Source organism: Athene cunicularia (assembly GCF_003259725.1).
Source record: "Athene cunicularia isolate RWA chromosome 8 unlocalized genomic scaffold, athCun1 chr8_part1, whole genome shotgun sequence".
Taxonomy (NCBI): Eukaryota; Metazoa; Chordata; class Aves; order Strigiformes; family Strigidae; genus Athene; species Athene cunicularia.
Window position 1 is genome coordinate 5,513,249 of NW_020799109.1, and position 18,365 is coordinate 5,531,613.

The window sequence follows — 18,365 nt, forward strand, 5'->3', positions numbered from 1 at the left end:
AAAATTTGGTTTTCATCCAAATTGAACAGAAACTTTTTTCAGTTTTTTTGAAAAGAGAGCAATTTCCAGGAAGCCAGAAACTCCCCAGACCCTGCTGCAGCCTCCCAGTGAAATGCACGTCAAAGCCTGTCAGCTTCAGCGGGCAGCTGCAGAGCTCCCAGCATCCCTGGCCTTGGGGCAAATCCACCAGGTGCATCCGCTCGGGAGCCAGAGACTTGTACGCACTATGTTCCTCCTGTCCTGGAAGAGATCTGCCAGGAGTACAGGTGGGTTTCCTCAAGCTCTCTTCCTCAGGCCTGGGGAAAGTCAACTGTGCTCAGTGCAGTTCCAGCAAAATAAGCCAGGCTCAAGGAACAATGTTTCATGGGAATGTTGCTGACCAGCTCAGTTCCCTGGGATAAACTGTCAAAGAAGAAACTTGTTGGCTGAAGGAGCATTTTCATGGCAAGGATATCTGATCCATCTGGAACGTGACTTGCCTTGGATGAGTGTCCAATCTCAGTGATCCTTCCTCAATTAAGCTGGCTGCCAACAAATACTACTCCATACGGAAATGTTAAGGCAATGACCACCCCACCAGTGCTAATGGCTACTGGGGTGATATCAGTGGATGACAATTTTGAACATCTGAACTTCCATCTTTAAAAGCAGAAGACCCTGGTACCGTTTTATGACCTCGTTGGGTGTATCTTCCGTTCACGCAGTTAGGCCCAGTGATGAGAACGTCCATAAATTGTTTGGATGACTTTTAAACAGATTCTTCTGAATCAGCCCATATGGATATGACGAGCTGGTGAACCATACAGCATGCTACAGCTTGGCACCATGCCTGAAGCTCCTTCCCATAAAATGGGCAGCTTTTAGACCCATTTAATCACATTTAAACAAGCTTTTTATCTCATTTGTTCTGCGTCATAACTCTCCCTCCAAAAACTATAAACCACTGTGGTAATACCGTGAAGTACAGGCCAACCACACATTTTAGAGTCATTTGCCTGGCTCTCACACTTTTTTCATGACAAATATTTGTTTTCTGTGGATTTTTTTAAATGCTGCTCTTCTTCCACACTTATCCCACAGCACTTGAGGCAGCATATCCATGCCCTAAGTTCATTTTCTCACGGTGAAATCACTACCCTTTTCAGCCACTACATCCTTGCCAAGGGCTCAGGCTGCAGGTGTATTTCCAATGCCTCCAGCTATCTGGTAGTGGTACCTAAGGGAACATGTTAGGATTCCCCCTGCACAGAAGATCCCCAAACATATCACAGATGGCTTTGTGTTACCTGCCCCTCTGCACAGAGGTTATGGGTAAGATAAGGATTGGCTTGATTTTATCTTTCTTTCCATATTCAGCCTCCCTGTGCTAATGCAAGTGTTTCAGCACTCAGATGGACAGACTCCTGCTACTTGTTTAGATGCACTGGGTGAAACACAAAAACCACACAGTGATGGGTACACAGAGGGAAATATACTTCACACTGATAAACAAATTAAGCAAGCAGCTCCACGGGAACATCTGCCGTGAGGGCTTCAGAAGGGACAATGACACAGCCAGACAGGTATTTATAGGCCACCTTTTCCTTTCATTTACATGAAAGAAAACCCAACTATGACAATACTTCCCTTCCATAGTTGTCTCACTCAGTTTCACCCAGTGACAAACCCTGAGAGCAAATCAGGATTAAGCGGATGCCCCACTTTGCACCTGGGAGTGCCAGTTTGCTTTGTTTAATAGATGTTGGCCATCACAGGACCTCAAGAGTTAAAATACCCTGATAAGCTTTAACCTCCTGAGAGAGAGCGAGAGACATCTGCTTTTTATTTTCGCAGCCCCACATCTCTGCGCGCTGGTTTTGAAAGGTCTGCATTCCATATAAACAGAGAGAAGTTCTCATAATTTATGCAATGATACACTAATGCATTAAAAGGATTATATTTTACTCTAATGAGAGAAATAAGGTATCATTTCCTTCACACGAGGAAGGAAGAGTTGTTGTAATAAAGGCCAAATGGGCACCCCTTAATTTCTTTTAAAGGCAAGGATATTATGACAGCAAAGACTTTGAGCTCTAGCTACCTATTAAACAAATCTTTGCCAAAACAGATGTTGACACTGCAAGGACATCTTGGGAGCTAAAGGATGAAAATTTATTTTAATAAGTTTAACAAGGAGAAAAGCATGTCTGAAAACCTGTCGTGTTTCTAACAAACTCTTTGCAAAAGGAATCCAAATGGAGTAGATGAAAAGAGCTCATCCTGACAGACAATCCACCACTAATGGCAGAGGGAGCTGGGATTTTTACCCTTTTTTGAACCTTCTGGAAAAGTCAAGTGACAGCTCTGATATGTAGATTTATCCACACAACTCCTTGTCTCACCAATTAGTGTTATGTGGTTCTTGGTTGGACACATGAGAGCAGCAACATCCACACTGCAAGAAAATCCAGTCATGGCCATATAAAATCCACAGCCAGAGGTTGCTCTGTCTTTTGGGGGGGGTTCATATTGTTATGAGAGAGAAGAATCATGAATCTAACTTTGTCCTTTGTCCTTATTTCTCCACCAACAGGAGGAAAATACAACGGAGCCTCTGGTTCTGCCCGTCTCTTGTGCTTATGGCCTGCTGGGAGCATCTTCCTCCCTACACCGTCTGGAAGAGCAAGGCTGTGGCCAGTGAGGTGGCTGCATTATGCTGTTAGCTTGTGCTGCCTTCTCTGTAGTTGTCACCTTTCCCACACTCTAAGAAAAAATTTTTCTTGGCAATAGAAGGACCAAAATCTCCAAGAAGAAAGGCAGAAGGAGTTTTCACCTGCAGATAGTTAAGAAATTGCAAAAGATCTGTGTAAATACAAATGGAAGGAGAGCCTACAGGTGAAGGAGGGAGATCAAACGGCAGCAGCAATGTAGGGGAGGATGTTCTGTTCTTTGGCCAATTTCCCAATGGGAGAATATAACTTTTAGACAGCAAGAATAAATGTTCATTTCTGCTGTAGCACTAGACTGCTTTTAACTGCTGAATTGACTGGGCATGCAGAGAAGCAAAGAAAAAAGGTGCGTTTGAAGAAAGGGAAAAAACCAAATGAAGTGGAAATCACCTCAAAACATATCCCGATCATGCTGCAGATTTTGTCCAGCTATAGATAACTTGATACCCTCCCTGTGTAAGACAGTGTTTGTTCATGTATTTGAGTATTTAAATAATTTACCTCAAGGACTCTAATTTATGAATTTCAGTATGATTTATACTGACCCACAAAAGCAAACAAGTTAAACTACTAAGGCCAGTACATAAAAGAATTTCATTTCAGAAACACTTTAAAATACTGAAATAAGGAAATAAAGGCAAGATGAAATTCCAGTTCCACTCTACGACACTATCTTAGAGATTACTACAAAGGTCCATTCAGCCAAAGATCACACTTGCATTGGAGGAAGTCCTCTTTATGCACTGTTAATTACTTCAACAATCTATAAAATTAATGGCTAAATGAACCACATTTATAGAGATTCTATTTCAGATATTACTTACATTTAACAGAATATCCTTTGTTAGTAACTACTAAATTTATGAACTGTTTGGAACAAAATGGACACACCCCAGGGAACGTACTTCAGTCCCACAAACGCACCACAGACACGGACACACATCATTCATTCAGTCTGATGCTGCAGAACTGCACCGAGGGAGAGGCTTTGCGCTGCCCTTTGCAGTTTTCCTAAACCCTGCATTTTGTGCTCCTGCAAAGGAGATGTGGGAGGACAGGGCAGCTCCCCACGGCGGGAGACCGGAGCTGCTCAGAGGACATGGTGCTTCTTGCTCTGATGCATCTTCAGGCTCTCCCAGACTGACACCACTCACTACTTCTACTTGAACACACAAGGTACATCCAGAACAAAGATCGGGGCAGCTCAGATGTGCTGAAGGACACTTCTCTGCCTGCCAAACACCAGAGGCCAAGGTAAGCCACATCTCCAGCTTCACCTAAGGGATCTGCCACCCAGAAACACACTTGTCAGTTTAAGGTATTCGTTTTTAAAGAGGGGAAAAAAAAAACCAAAAAGTCAATCTGTCTTATTTTGACTAGAAATTTCCAGTTCAGTGACTATTTATGCTGCCACAGTTAACTCCACAAGTTTGACAAACTAGAAGGGAAATGGAAATCTTTCTACATTAAAATAATGGGAAGAAAACTTAGCATCATCCACTTGTAAGGATATTTGTGACCATATCCAACTTTCATTGGTCAAAAGTGCCAGGAGACAAGATCATTGACTCATTTCACTTGGGGGAAACTGAGGCATGGAGTGAACGAAGCACCCTGCCCACAGACAAAAGGGATGCCTGTCCCCAAGGAGGAGGCTGAATTCAAGCCTTGCAGTTTCCCATGTGCTAAGGTCTGGCTTGATTGCTGTCTCTGTGTCTTCGTAACACAAGCTTGGAGGAGACTGAGTGGAAAAGCCTCTTTTCACTACCACCCCTGTGTGAATGCAGCAACACCCTCCCACCCAACCCCAGCCGATGCTATCGGGTTAGAAGCACAGCCACTCTTACCCCGGTGCTTCCCCACGTCAGCTCCCCAGGGAGGTTATGCACAGATTAAGGGAGAATCAAAAGAGCCAGGCACAGGGAAGCCAGGTACAAGCAGCATCATGGGTCAACCCAGCCTTTCGCTACATGCTTTTCTGAGGAGACCTGCCAGACACTCCACCAGGCCTCTCCCTAGGTGCAGCTCTGCAAACCCAGCCCCAGCAGCCCTCCCGCGGGCAGGGGAGATGAAAGACACGGTTGCCTTGCTTTGATCTGCAGGCTAAGCCCCAAAACGAGCATACATTTTCCTCTGCAGTAGCGCTGAGTGAGTACTACACAACGTGTGATTTATGGGTCACCTTTCACCTTTCTTCCCATGCATGGCCTGTTCACGAAGATCAGTCCGAATGCAACACGTGCGATTTTCCCCTTCGCAGCAGAGAGGTTTGTCACGTAGTTGTGACGAGTCACAGCATCCATGTTGGGTTTCAGTTTGGCCTTGTTAGAGGAAGCTGCCAAGTTACTTCTAAATTATATACTTGCCTCCTCAGCTTTTAAATTTGGTTTCCAAATGTTGCTATGTGACCTTGAAATTAACATTCATCAGGCTTCCAGAGCAGTAAAATTAGCACTTGGATATTAGCAGAAAACTAACCCCAAATGGGCACAGCTGGACTAAAATTACATTAAAAATTGGGATACCATGTATGCATGGTACATTCAGCACTGGTCACTGCATCAGCCCTGCTTCAATAAACCCCTTGACAGCAAAATGAAGAGCAGAGACAAAAGTGAGTAATGCTTTAAAGGTCTGGCCCTTGTGGCTGCATTTTGGGTCTACCACAGAAACTTCCCACAGAGGCTATATGGTAAATATGGTAAATAGCACTGTGCACCTTTTACCCTGATATGAACTGTGTTATGTGGATCTGGGTACAATTTAACTACATGCTGTATGTGGTAGAAAACCTGAGTAACCTATGTGCACAGTGCCACGCAGGAAGACAGATTACCATCAATACCTGTAACAGAGGATGGGGAGGGGACCCAAGAGCTGCTTGCCAGGCACTCAGGAACTCTGTGTTTCACCAACCCAACCTGGGGTGGATGTGGGTTTCTTTGAGTAGATCCAGACCTGAAAGTGGGTGTTCGGAGTAGTGCTTTACTGCTTTCAACCACCAGCTCACATCATCCTTCAGAAACACCACCTTCCTTTCCATGTTAAGTATTTCTAAAGCACTACCTACACTAGAATTATTACACTTCCACCTATATAAAATAATTTCTAGATGAAGGCTTTAATTAGCTCCCTGGCTGGTGGTGTCCAGTAGATGGTCATACATAAGCCTTGAGACCCAAGCCAGTCTAGGTGTCAGGTCCTTGAATCTGCCTCCCCTAAAATTGTTAGCAGGTCATCATCAACCTCATTGTAAGGCTAACAGGGCAGACAGATCCTTGGCTGGGGAGAAGGAGACATCCACCCATTGGTACTGGTGTCCAGGACCCACATTACCAGTAGGACCAGTCACCCACTCCTTTCTATAGAAACTTCTCACAAAAAGGAGTAAAGGAAGACCTCTACGGGCAAGGTAAAATGTCACTTGACATGTAGATCCCTTTTTTAAATCAAGAAAATTTCTTCCTGTCAGCCTGAATTCTTCCAAGGTATGAAGAACTTTTTCTATCTCTTTCCCCCATCTGTGATATAGAAGTAAATCTTCCTCTTTCTTAAATCTTTCTCTCCCTCTTGACTCATTTCATATATTCCTTCACTTGGAGATCCAGATTCTCATCCGTTCCAGGCCTCTTTCCATGCCAAATTCTTTGGGAAGAATTTTCTTCTCTCAGTAAAGAGCCGATTTCCTCTCGTCTCTTCTCCTTGCTTACTTTCCCAAATCAATCCCACACCTTCCTGTTGGATCTATTAATTATCCTCCTGTTGCCACACTCCGTGTAGGTTCGCATTTCCCTTCTGTTACATTCAGGTTTCCACCTGCCAGATTCCCATTTCTGACAAGTTTATTTAGACTCTTTTTATTCTTTACCCATATTATCCCCCTTCCTCTTTATTGGCTGGTATTTTTCAGATTGGACAAATGACCCTTTTCTTTCATTGCAAACACAGGCAGGTGTGTGCCTGTACCTGAGTTTGTATGAATATAGATATAGATACAAGCCAAAATGTGTATTTTCAAGCAGGAGCAAAATCACAACACAAAATTTCCCCTTTCCACATCCACTCGACAGTGCACATTTAAAGAACAATAATTTAGGGAGCGAATGCATAAACCAACTCCCATTTCTTCTCACGTGATGACCAAGTGGGAAAAGGGAGAAATAAAACTCATCTCTTCCCCTTCTGGGCACAAAGTGCCATGGAGAGATGTGACCCCACACATCATGCTTTGACTGAGAACCACTGAGGTGAATGACAGCTTTCTAACGCCTTCTGTGGCCCAAGATCCCATTCTGAATGCTAGGATCTGACCCTGCAGTGTCCAGATGCCTTTGGAGATGTGCTGGTTGCCCTCACCGTGGACAGGATTCAGTGAAGCTCTCCAACCAGCCTACAAACTCCACTCCAGAAAAGTGCCAGCTGCATCCAGGACACCGAGACTCATTTTTGAACAAAGATTATAAATAGCTTGCTTTAAAGCAGCAGGTAAAATCAGTTGCCATTAAGCATTTTTAATAGCACACAAGGCTTTAAAACAGCAGGCTAAGGGAAGAGCAATTAGACATGAGTATATATGGGAACTGGGATAGAGTACAACTTTTGGATTTGCCAAAGACAGATAATCATTTCATCTGGCTTCTTTGCTAGAGATCTCCTAGAGGACACACAGTGAATCCAAGTGATCTGGACTTCAGTAAAATATGTCATACAGGTCCACATGGAAACCGGCTCTTTACAGGAAAAAACAGGAATTTGTATAAGATCTGAAAAGTACATAAAGTGTTGATTTGTATGAAAGGAAATGTATTATGTGAAAAGGAAATTCTTCAACTAAAGGGAATTATTCATGGAGCTCTTCAGTACTGAGTCTCAGGAATCTTGCCGGGTATTCTCATTAATGACCATGGCATGTAATGTAAGAAATGTGCTAATGAAACTTGGTGGTGACCCCAATTTCAGAGATACTCTAAACAGAGAGGAGAACAAGAAGGTTAACGTGAACTGGATGATCTTGAGATAAGAAGTCCCAGAAAAGGCACAGAAGTTTGTGGTTAAGGTGTGAGGCAATATATCACTGTAACCTCACTGAAGTAGAAAGACGTGAGAGAGCACTGGACAGCCCTTCCAGTAGATGGAGGGAAGGGATAACACTATTGTACTGGAGTGTTGTGTCTAGTTGAACATTAGGAAGGTAAATGCAGAGGGCAATATGTGAAAGGAAGGGCTCTGGGGTTAGCAGAAGAGGGAAGCACTTTCAGGAGCAGAAAGCAGGAGAGGATGGCCTACTTACAAGGAGAGCAAAGACACCCCTTGACTGCAATCTTCACACTTCTCCAGTGACAGGAAAAGAGAAGAGTCAATAAGCTAAAAAATAGCACTGGAGCAGGGGGATATGAACGGCTGACAGGAGATTTGATCTGTAAATTAGAAGGTTCAGTGACAGCCTTGCACAATGAACATACAGCAAACAGCTTTTAACTGATTTCAGCATGGAGCTCGCACAGTTAGCGAACATCTATGGGATTTCCTTCTCTATGATAGGAGTGACCTGGCCTGCTAACTGCTTTGCAACAGTTCAGTACTCAATCTAATTTACATACTAAAATTTCCCCAAGTGAAGTGTTTTGCCTTGCTTTTTTAATTGTCTCTTCTCCAAAACAGACCTCCAAAAGAGAGGAAAGGCCTCCCTCCCAGGGTGAGACCAATGGAATATGGTACTTCTTGAGTCCAACACCCATAATGACCGATGCATTAAAACAAGTTACTGAGACAGAGGCAACAGTAGTCAACCACAGTTGCTATTTCTGAGTAATGAAAGACAACTGATGAATTTTTGTATCCCATTATCAAATGTGGTTTAAATGAAACAATGGACTTGAAGTACATAGTCCAGAAAACCTTGAAGAGCCTCATGCTCTGCCTGGGAATAATAAGGCAAAAGCTCTAAAAGGCTGCTACACTTAAAGATACTTGTTCTGATCATCAGACCATTAGTGAAGGACCAGAATCTCCTCCCACTGAAACCAGCTTTCACGGATAGCGTTTGCACGGTCACCTGAATGCAGGCATTAGCTGTACATACTCTCTGTTAGAAATGCCCATGCTTCAACGGGAAAAAGCAGCTTTGGGGTAGAAACTGCAGCACGTGGAAAAGATGAGCAGGCTGGAAATTGAGGTGCTGCAGACCTGGTTTCTAAAAGGCCCTGTAAATGGTTTATGAGAGGTCCCAACAACAGGGAACACACTGAGGCTCTGTCTGCAGGCAGGCAGATTCTTGAAACTGGCCAAGAAGCCAGGTGAGCATCAGTAAGAGAAGGTGACAGCAAACATAAGGTCGCCCCCAAAATCCATGGAGTACATTAACACCAGCAAGATGTTGCTGAAAGGAGGTGGTAAGAAGCCAAAGTCGGGCAAGGTTTCTATGTACAGAACAAGTCCAAATCCCCATCTTTCCATGATTTGACATCTTGGAGGGAAACAGACTTTTTTTTTCTGCTTTTAAAGAAAAAACATTCCCTGCAGTGAACGTAGCCTAAATATCCCAGCATCCTGTTATTGTACCCAGTCCAGGAAGTGAAACCGAGGCCCTGGGTCTGTAATTGGGGCCACATGGATGTCCCCGCACTCGCACTGAAATGTTCTGACTTCACCAGCCCAGTCACGTGCTCCAGGTGAGAGCTGAGCCAAGGTACCCGAGCTGCTGCACAACCCCTTCACCCACACCTTGGGCACTACTGATGACTCTTTACCTCAGTTTCCCATCTGCAAAATGAGGTTAATCACCCAACTCTCATCTGCTTAGAAGCTCATCAGGGCACAGAATGTTTTCTAGATGAATGTACAAGAGGATGCCGATTTTGGCTAGGGCAACTGAGTGCTCCAGTAATTACAAATATAATAGAAAAAGAGTCATATTATATAAATTATTATAATCAAGAATCAGTGGCTATTCTCCTGAAAAGTCCCAGCACTTAAGAGTTTTCATGTTTTTGTTTTTGGAACAGACTAATCACTTTCACATCATAAACAAATAATGATTTTAATAGATTCCACATTTGTGGAACTTTTACAGCTAGCATGCAGCAAAACTCTTGTCCTCCACAGGCTTTCTTTTTTTTTTTTTTTCCTTCTTTTTTTTTTTTGCTGAAATAGCAAAATATATTCTGTAGTAAATTAAGTGCGATTCACGTGGCATTTTGTATGAACGCACTGTGGAGGTGGCCTATGAAACAAGCTTTGTTAGAATTCTGTAGCCCTTATGTTCCACTTTTGTGCTTATAATTCTAAATATGTTTTTGCTGCAATTTCATGTACGGAACAACAGGGGAGCCTTTCTCTGTCTAATATAACACCTATGAATTCCCATCAATGTAAGTAACAGATGGGGAGGAGTCGGATGCTACCCTGCCATCCACAAGGGCCATGTGCTTCCACCCTGCTCAAGGGCAGAGTAAGTGAGAGCAGAAGCCAACTCTCTTAAAGGCATGTATAATCTTTCACAGGCGAGTTCAACTCCTGATGAACCTTGAGGACTCATAAATTAACATCTGCTTTCGTGGCCTACCCTGCCTTTGCCTGTTGTGCTCATACCCATCCCGGTCTCAGGCAGCGGCTGAAAGCAGCTGCCGAGAATGTAGAAGGCAGAAACAATCCTCCGGTGGGATGAAGCTTGGGGAATTCCCACGGCTGAGGTGGCATCGCTCTGTACAAGCTCATCACTACCACTGAACTCACCGATTACTTTTTTTGCCATATTCAGTATCTGCGTCTGTTTGAAAAACCCATCTCTGCAGAAAGGCTCAGCTTATAGCGACTCAGTCCAAACAAAGCCTCTGTTGGATGATTTTGCTTACCAAGCCCAGAAATCCCAGATACAGAACCTCTGCTGCTGTGAAAAAAACCCGGCACTGAGTTCTATATGCCTAACATAAAACATACTGGACTGAGAGGCCCAGAGAAAGGTGGTGGAGACAAGATTAATGGTTTTAACTGGGAGTGAAATCCAATAATTAAGTAGTGACCCATGACACTTGAGAAGCAGTAACAGTTTGTTGACCACAAGACTGATTGCTCAGAGTGCCTTCTTAATGTTGTAAATGTGAAAATGATTTACAGCACAACCAACGGGGAAAAAAAAGCAAGCTAGCAAGCAGACACGATTGACATTAGTAATTGTTCCTGACTGCATACATATGTGGAGGTAAGAAAGTAGAAATACTTTCGGTGTGTAGCATGGTAGCAATATATCAAAATTACTAACAGCAAAGGACTCAAACTCCTTGAGCTGAGATGACTAAAAAGCGTGCAAACACCATTCATAACACTGAAACAAACAAGCAGCCTGAAAGGGATGAAGGCTCCGCTTTGATTTTCAGTAGGGCTTGTTTGCCTTAGACCTGGAGCTGTGAGCGTATCAGAGCCTTGCGGACAGAGTTAAAAACCAGTGATTAATATCCAGTACAAGTCTCGGTGCACAAGCTGCTCTGCTTCTGAAGAAGAAGTAGGAAGACTCAAAGGGGATTTCGGCAGCATCTGAAGCAAGAGTTGGTTCAGATTTAAAAGCAGTGAGATCTAACTGGAAGTCAACAGAGAACTAGCAAAGTGTTTGAGAAGGTCACGATGTTTGTCCTCCGGTGAACTTTGCTCACTGGCATGCTGATGATGGTGAAGTTCAGCCTTGCTGTGGCACCTTTGATGGTCCTGAGAGAAGACATGAACATGGGGATATCCCAGCTTCCTCTTTGCTTGTCAAATAGGAAGACAATCGTGTGTCCTTCCTGTCGGCCTCAGCTGGACCCACTGGTAGTTCACCAGGGCAGAGATGATCTCCTACAGCATGGCCCAGGGTCTGACAGTCTCACTGAGCAGGGGGAAGGCTTCTCTTCCGTCCCATTGCTTTATGCTCCTACTAGAGGAAAGAAAGAGGGTTTGTGCTGCCCCAGTGTAAAGTGCCAGAGATCTGCTCTGTGCTGGTTTAGAAATGTTTCTCTTTTTTTTTGACAGAGAAATGGCTCTGAAGCTTACAAAGAGAGTTTGGTAATATGGTGACACTTTCCCCTTTGTAAACACCTGGAGGATTGGAGAATAGTCTCCTTTCCAGACACTATTTTGCTACCTGAACACTTGCTTTGCTTTCCATTTGTGAATGATCATAACTTACTGTGTCAAGGCAAAGCTGGTTTTCTGAATAGAGCAGGGCTATTCGGCGTACCCTGGGGAGACACCACGCATCCCACCCACACCCAGGCACCTCCAGCCACCAGCCCCTGGGATCGCATCACATTTGTGTTGAAAACCAGGCACAAAGACCCCCAAAACTGGCACAGTTAAGACTTGAAATTTTGCAAAGCCTTTAGCCAGGTCATTACGACCAACATCAATTGATAATAAATGCACATTGATAAAAAAGAAACAGGGTCTCTGATCTAGCCAGCTTCCATGGTTTGCATTTCTCATGCCTTGCAGTGTTGGGACATGTGCCTCCCTTCTCTGCCCGTCAATCCCAACGGTACTGGATTGCCACTCAGTAGCCCCAGCCCAAAGCTGCTCTTCTCCCCTCTCCAAAATGAAAGGCAGTGGAGGAGATGTAGAGAGGACACGAGCAGGGGTCATAATGAGGCTGAGAAGAAGAAAGAGCAAGGCCTTGTTTCAAATTTAATTATTTTCCTACTTGGCTTTTTCGGCATCACTTAAGCCCTCTGTTCCACCATCTCCTGTTAAAAGCTGGTAGGTTTTGTTGTGTTTTTTAATATGGTCATAACCCCATTTTATATAGAAGGGAAAATGCTGGCTCCCTGTGGCTCTCATGTATTTTCATATTGGTGTAATTCAAACAATATGATGACTCAACTTGACATCGTTTCCTGGCTGCAGTGGGGCTTGTGGTAATCCAGAGTTTAAACTTTACTGGGCTGCCTGATGGAGTAGGAGCAAACACCACAGAGAGCCCTAACGAAGGCCAACAGCAGACAGGCTGGCTGACACAGCCCAGCAAGGATACTTGTACCCCAGGTAGGTGCCATCTGGTCAGGTGAAGCCACCCAAGAGGCTGTCATCTCCACCTGATGAGATGCAGCCATGCAAAGGGCCACAAGCACACGCACAGAGACTGAAAACAAGCCAACGCCACTCCCACCGCAACATGCAAGAAGAAAGTAGAGGTACAAAGCATCTATGCTACTTTCCAAGCACCCTGGAAGTTGGCTTTGTGCCACCCCAAAGTCATTGTGAATTCTCCTCTTAATAATAATTCTCAGAGCATGAGAAGAGTCAGTGTTTTGTTCCAGCGAGGACAAGAAGCATTTTCAGTCTGGTTTTAATTACAGTTGGAGGTGGAAGGACAACCAAAACTTGAAGAATTAAGGTTCAGAAGAAAGAGCTGAATAAAAAATGGTGTCTTGGAAGTGCAGGATGTCTGTGTGCCATTGCAGTTGTGCACGTTTCCAGCTGGAAGCATCTTAACACAAATGCACGTCTTTGAGTTGGCTGTATGCACATCGCTGTACACATCTAAGAGGCAGGGATGGTAGCACAACCTACTACTAAGCTTGCCAAACATTTCCAATTATAAAGCCCTGTTTTCAATTGCTAATAACTTTATTAAACTTAAATCACTTGAGCTGCAATCTTCCAAGCCAAGTGTCCGCCTTGGGCTGACATTTTGTTATGCCTTCTTTTTTCAGTCATCAGCCAAAAAAAGGTTCAGCTATTTCAGAGAAGATGGCTAGGGGAAATACAGGGGCTTTCAATACAAAAAAATCCTAGCAACCTTGGCTTGCAAAGGTCTAGAGTCCTCCTGTGTTAACAGAAAGGACTGGAAATCTTTAAGTAGTGAAACATCTTGTCAAATCTGACAAACCCTTTCTATATCCAAGCAATATCTGTTACGTTGCTGCAACTCCACCTCTCCTGGAGGGCATACTTTAGCCTTTCCACCTCCTGGCCATGGCAGGACAGCTTGGGACCACCCTATCAGAGTCCAGCTGCACTCAGATGGAGGGGCAGAGAACCTGCTTTTCTTTCAGCTCAACTCTACTACCAGCTGTCATCCTTCCCTTCCCAAAGGCAGCTGTCCTCACTCTAATCCAGCACCTTTCTCTCCGGATTCTGAACGCTGCATTTTTCAGTCCCAACAAGGAATGTAAAGCACAGTACAGTGTAAAAATGTAGTCCTTCTTTATAAAACCCACATGATAGCAAAGATGGGTCTTTGCCCCTTCTCCCCCTGTGCAGCAGTACCTTCAGGATCCCTGGAGTTTGCCCACTTATTAATATCACTAACATTCACATCTGTTTCAGATTGGTTTATGTGGATGGGATTTAATAACAAATATGTTCTCCATTAATGCTAGTCCTTGCCGTGCCTACATTCACTAACAGGCTTACGTATTTTCTGATCAGATCAGATGTTCTCTGTGGTTTGTTTGTCAGATCTTCTGTTTGGTAACTTTCTTCTAACAAATCAGGTCTGAAATGTAAAACAAGCAGAGAGTAGCATGGAGCCACCAGCACCAGCGGGTTCAGAGAAAAGAAAGCCAGACAGTCATCCTGCAGCCCCGCTTCCCCTGGATTTACAGACTCCTGGCCTGACACACGGATATGCCAAAACACCCTTTACTGCCTCATGGGAGGTCCACATTCCCCTCTGCATCGCACTCCTGAAAGATGTAGGACACGTGGCAAATGACACTGGTGTACCTCTGGGACCCAGAGAGGGCCTTCAGCGGCACGGAAATACAGCTGAAAAATTCATTCATACAGGCAGGTGTGTGAGGATTGCAGCTTGACAGGAATAGAAACAGAATGCAGGGTTCTCAGCAGTCATGTTTCTTAGAAGGTGAAGGAATCCAGGTCTAAATCCCCTAACATCTACATGAAAGATCGGGGAGAAATGCTACAGTTCAAGGAGAATCATAAAACTGGAGATGCTGCAGAAAGCACAGGAAAGGAGGAAAAGAAAACAGGGAGCTTGTTATGGCTTTTCAGGTGGTGCGTGTCATGCACAAGTCTGGAAAGAGAGCTGGACTGAAATGACACAACGTGATGGTGGCTGGTATCAAACAGGGGGTTGGGACACAAGGTTGAGCCTTGAGTCAGTATAGCTCAGGAATGTTCAAGAGATGACAGAAGCCAGAGAGGGGAAAATCAAGAGCCCTGTAGTGGGGCCAGAAGCTGGTAGATAGAAAGTGGTAATGCAAACACAGTGGCTTCCAGCAACACAGACATGCTCTTATCAATGAAGAAGAATAGCACATCGGTGGACCAAAGGACAGATACAGAAGTACAGGTGCTACCACACTACAATAAGGATAAAATGCCAAAGCTTACTCTGCTTTCTGGGGAAAATACATCACCCCATGATGTACTAAAATTACAAGTCCTCCTGTAGTGGTTATTTTGAGAGACACCACCAGCTACCCAAACAATCCCTCTCCCACAGACAATTCCATTTAATTGCTGAGAAGATAAATTTTCTACTAGGGAGAAAAATCCCAGAAATGTGTTTTCTGAAAAAAATCTCACCAATCTTTTGGAGCAAAAGCATCTGCCTGAAGCCTATCATCCCAGCAAGGGACACACGACCCCAAGCACAGTAGCAGCACAATTCAGTCCGAGGCAAAGCTGTCAGCTCCCACCTCATACATTCAAGAGGCCCAGAGGGAAACCCACAGCAGGTTAAGACACTGAAATACTGTTTGAAAAAGACGTTTTCCTTTTTTTCTTCGGGGTGAAAGCTGTTCTGTGCCCAGACAAGGTGTGCTCAATCAGCCAGCAGGATTCATAAGAGATAACAGCTACAGTGATCCTGCAAAACACGGCCCATGAACACACATTTCTGTTTTGCTTTCAAGCAGCTATTGCAGTGCTGAGCAGGCTGAGGGTCAGAGCTCCCACACTGGTTAGAGCTGCTCAGCTTGTGGCTAACCCAACAGAAATAATTAAGACTTTCCTTGAGAAGTTCCTAGCTCTTCTAAACTCATGTCTACACAGGCAAGAGCAAAGAGACCCAAATCTTCCCCTTCTCACCTCCTGAGTTGACCGAACACAGACCAAGACTAATCCAGAACTCTTACAACCATCGTACCTTGGACACTCTCTCAGTTGACCATCTCTGGCCAGACCTGCCTACGGACAGGTTTGCTTTCCCTGGCTGAAGTTGTGCTGCTCCCTTATTTCACAGTTCCAAAGGGTGTAACTGGAAATCAGGAAGAGCTGCTGTTCCCTTGCAGACATTTCAGCTGGAGGCCTTGCATGGTGCAAGGTGGAGACCAGCAAAGACTGAAACAAGCACCCAGAGCCTGCTTAGCTCTGCAGTGAGGAGCCAGGCAGTGCAATGTGCATGGATGCTCCCACCAAAGCCACATGCTCTGGTCCCAGGGCTGGCCATGAAGAAGGGCTCGTTGGGGCTGCTGCAGACAGAAGAATGTGCATCACCATGAGGGAGAAGTTAACCCAGGTTCCTCATCCTTCAAATGCCAGGTGGGAGGTTTGACCTTGGGCAGCAGATCCAGGGACCGTCCCAGGGCGCGGACACACATGTGCACATGCAGAAGAAGATGAACTGCTTTTGCCTGTGACCCCAAGCGAAATGGCAAGCCCCAGTCGGCTGGGGTATTCCAGTACCCACTTAGCATCTGTAAGCTGTCCTTTGGGTAGGATTTCCAGGCACATAGCATCATATCTTTCACACTTTTTGAGTAAGGCTATAAATTATGGCGACAGTCCCTCCAACTTCAGCCCGATCACTCTGTACTCCTGGCGCCTGCTGGGTTGTTGTTGTTGTTACAGCTACAGCTCCAAATGAGGAACGTGTGATGTACGGCTGGGAAGGGACTTTTCTAACTGCTCAGCGAAGCGGTCACAAATAGGAAGAAACTGTAGTTTCCTACAATATTCAGCATTATATAGGCCCTCAGCAGTGCCACACTTTACTTCTTCATTTCTAGCATCCCCCTTTGAGAGCTCTACCCCACTTCATCATCATAAACATGTCAACAATCAGTCCCCGTGGAGGGCTCTGCTGTTTGTTCTTTGGCTCACATGGAGAAAGCATGTCCCTGCTCCAGCCCCCAGCACACATTTCTCTATGCTCAAAGGGGCTGGAGTTGGAACGTGGCCATCCTGTGGCTCCCGGACCTTGATATTTAAGAAAAAAAAAAAAAAAAAAAAAACCAAAAAAAACCAAGGAACATGAACTTGATAAATATGATCAGCTGCCGGGAACGTGCCTGAAGCCTCCTGCTGCTCTTGTTGACATCAGAAAGCTGCAGAGCCTGGGAGACGGGAGGAAGTTTTATTGTCTCACTCCTACCAGGAGCACGCGATTGCCGTTCCAGCTGCCTGGTGCTACCCGGCGCTTCTCTCAAGCAGCTCGCCTGTCACCGAGAAAACAGGACATCAGTTCTCACCTCCCGGACCCGACGGCTGGGGGGAGGCTTCCCACTGCCTCTCCCAAAGCCTCAGAAGAACTTTTTTGCGGAAACCAACGCAGGCATGACGTTTTCCCAGAATAATTTTTTATTACACCTGAAGCTTTCCCGTCAGCCACCTGACAGCTCTCTGGTCTGCAAGGGCTGCTAATTGGGCTAAATTGTATGGCCAGACAGGTTGCACCCGAGCACAGGGAGAGGTGCTGCTCCAGGGTGCAGCTGTGTGTTGATGCTTTTTTCTAGAGTGGCTCCGGTCAGTGGATTAGGGCAGCCCCAGCTGAAAGCTCTCTCATGCTTTAGGAAGAAAGAGGATCCAAAATGCAGTCAGCTGGTTCCTTGGAATCTGTGTTCCCCCATCTGAGCTTAGTAAAGAAGTTCAGGCTTCCTTAAACTTCACTAACACAGCAAGTTGGTCTATCAAAAGACTAGGAGTGCACTTCACTGAAAGTGCTGGAGAATTAAAAAGCCCCATTCTAGTTAATAGATATATCCTCTGAATACTAATTCAAGCAATAGAGCTGAAAAAGGACTAAAACTCCTCTGGGGAACATCAAATCTGAAGCAAAGCAGTATTTTAGCAGGGGCACGATGAATAATTTTGCAGCGACAAGTCATGAATATATGTGATGAAGACAGAAATACCTGAGAAGAACCTACACAAACGCCTTTTCAGAGCTTTTTCATCCTTTTATTTTCTTCAGTGTGCAATGTTCCCTCAATCTTTCAGGTCCATGGCATTGGGTATAGTACAGGAGGGAATTATTTTCTTCCATACAGAGAATTTAGGCCCCCTGAAAGTGGCTGGCTGGCCAGTTATGAAGATGTAAGCATTCTGTATATACCCAGAACAAACTTCCCCAGTGCTTTGCTAAAAAATATGGTGCAATGCTTGGCTGGATGAAGCATGGTGAAAGAGCTCAGTTTTCATGGCTCATTTAGTCTGGGACTTTTCTTCAGGGACAGCCAGCAAGAGCAGTGATTTTAATCACTTTCTTCTGATGTGGACAAAGTTATTCTGGGATTTGGGCTGAGATTGGCTCATTTTACAGGACTTTCAAGAGGCCTCAAAGCGGTCACCTGAAGAAGACAGTTTCCAAATCTGCCCCACTCCAAGCCAGTCAAATCCTTTCTCACATAAACATAGCAGTAATGCATTTGGAAAAGAAAAACATCTATTCGGAAATTGTCTTTTTTAAATTGTCATTCAGCTATGACTGCAAGAGAATGT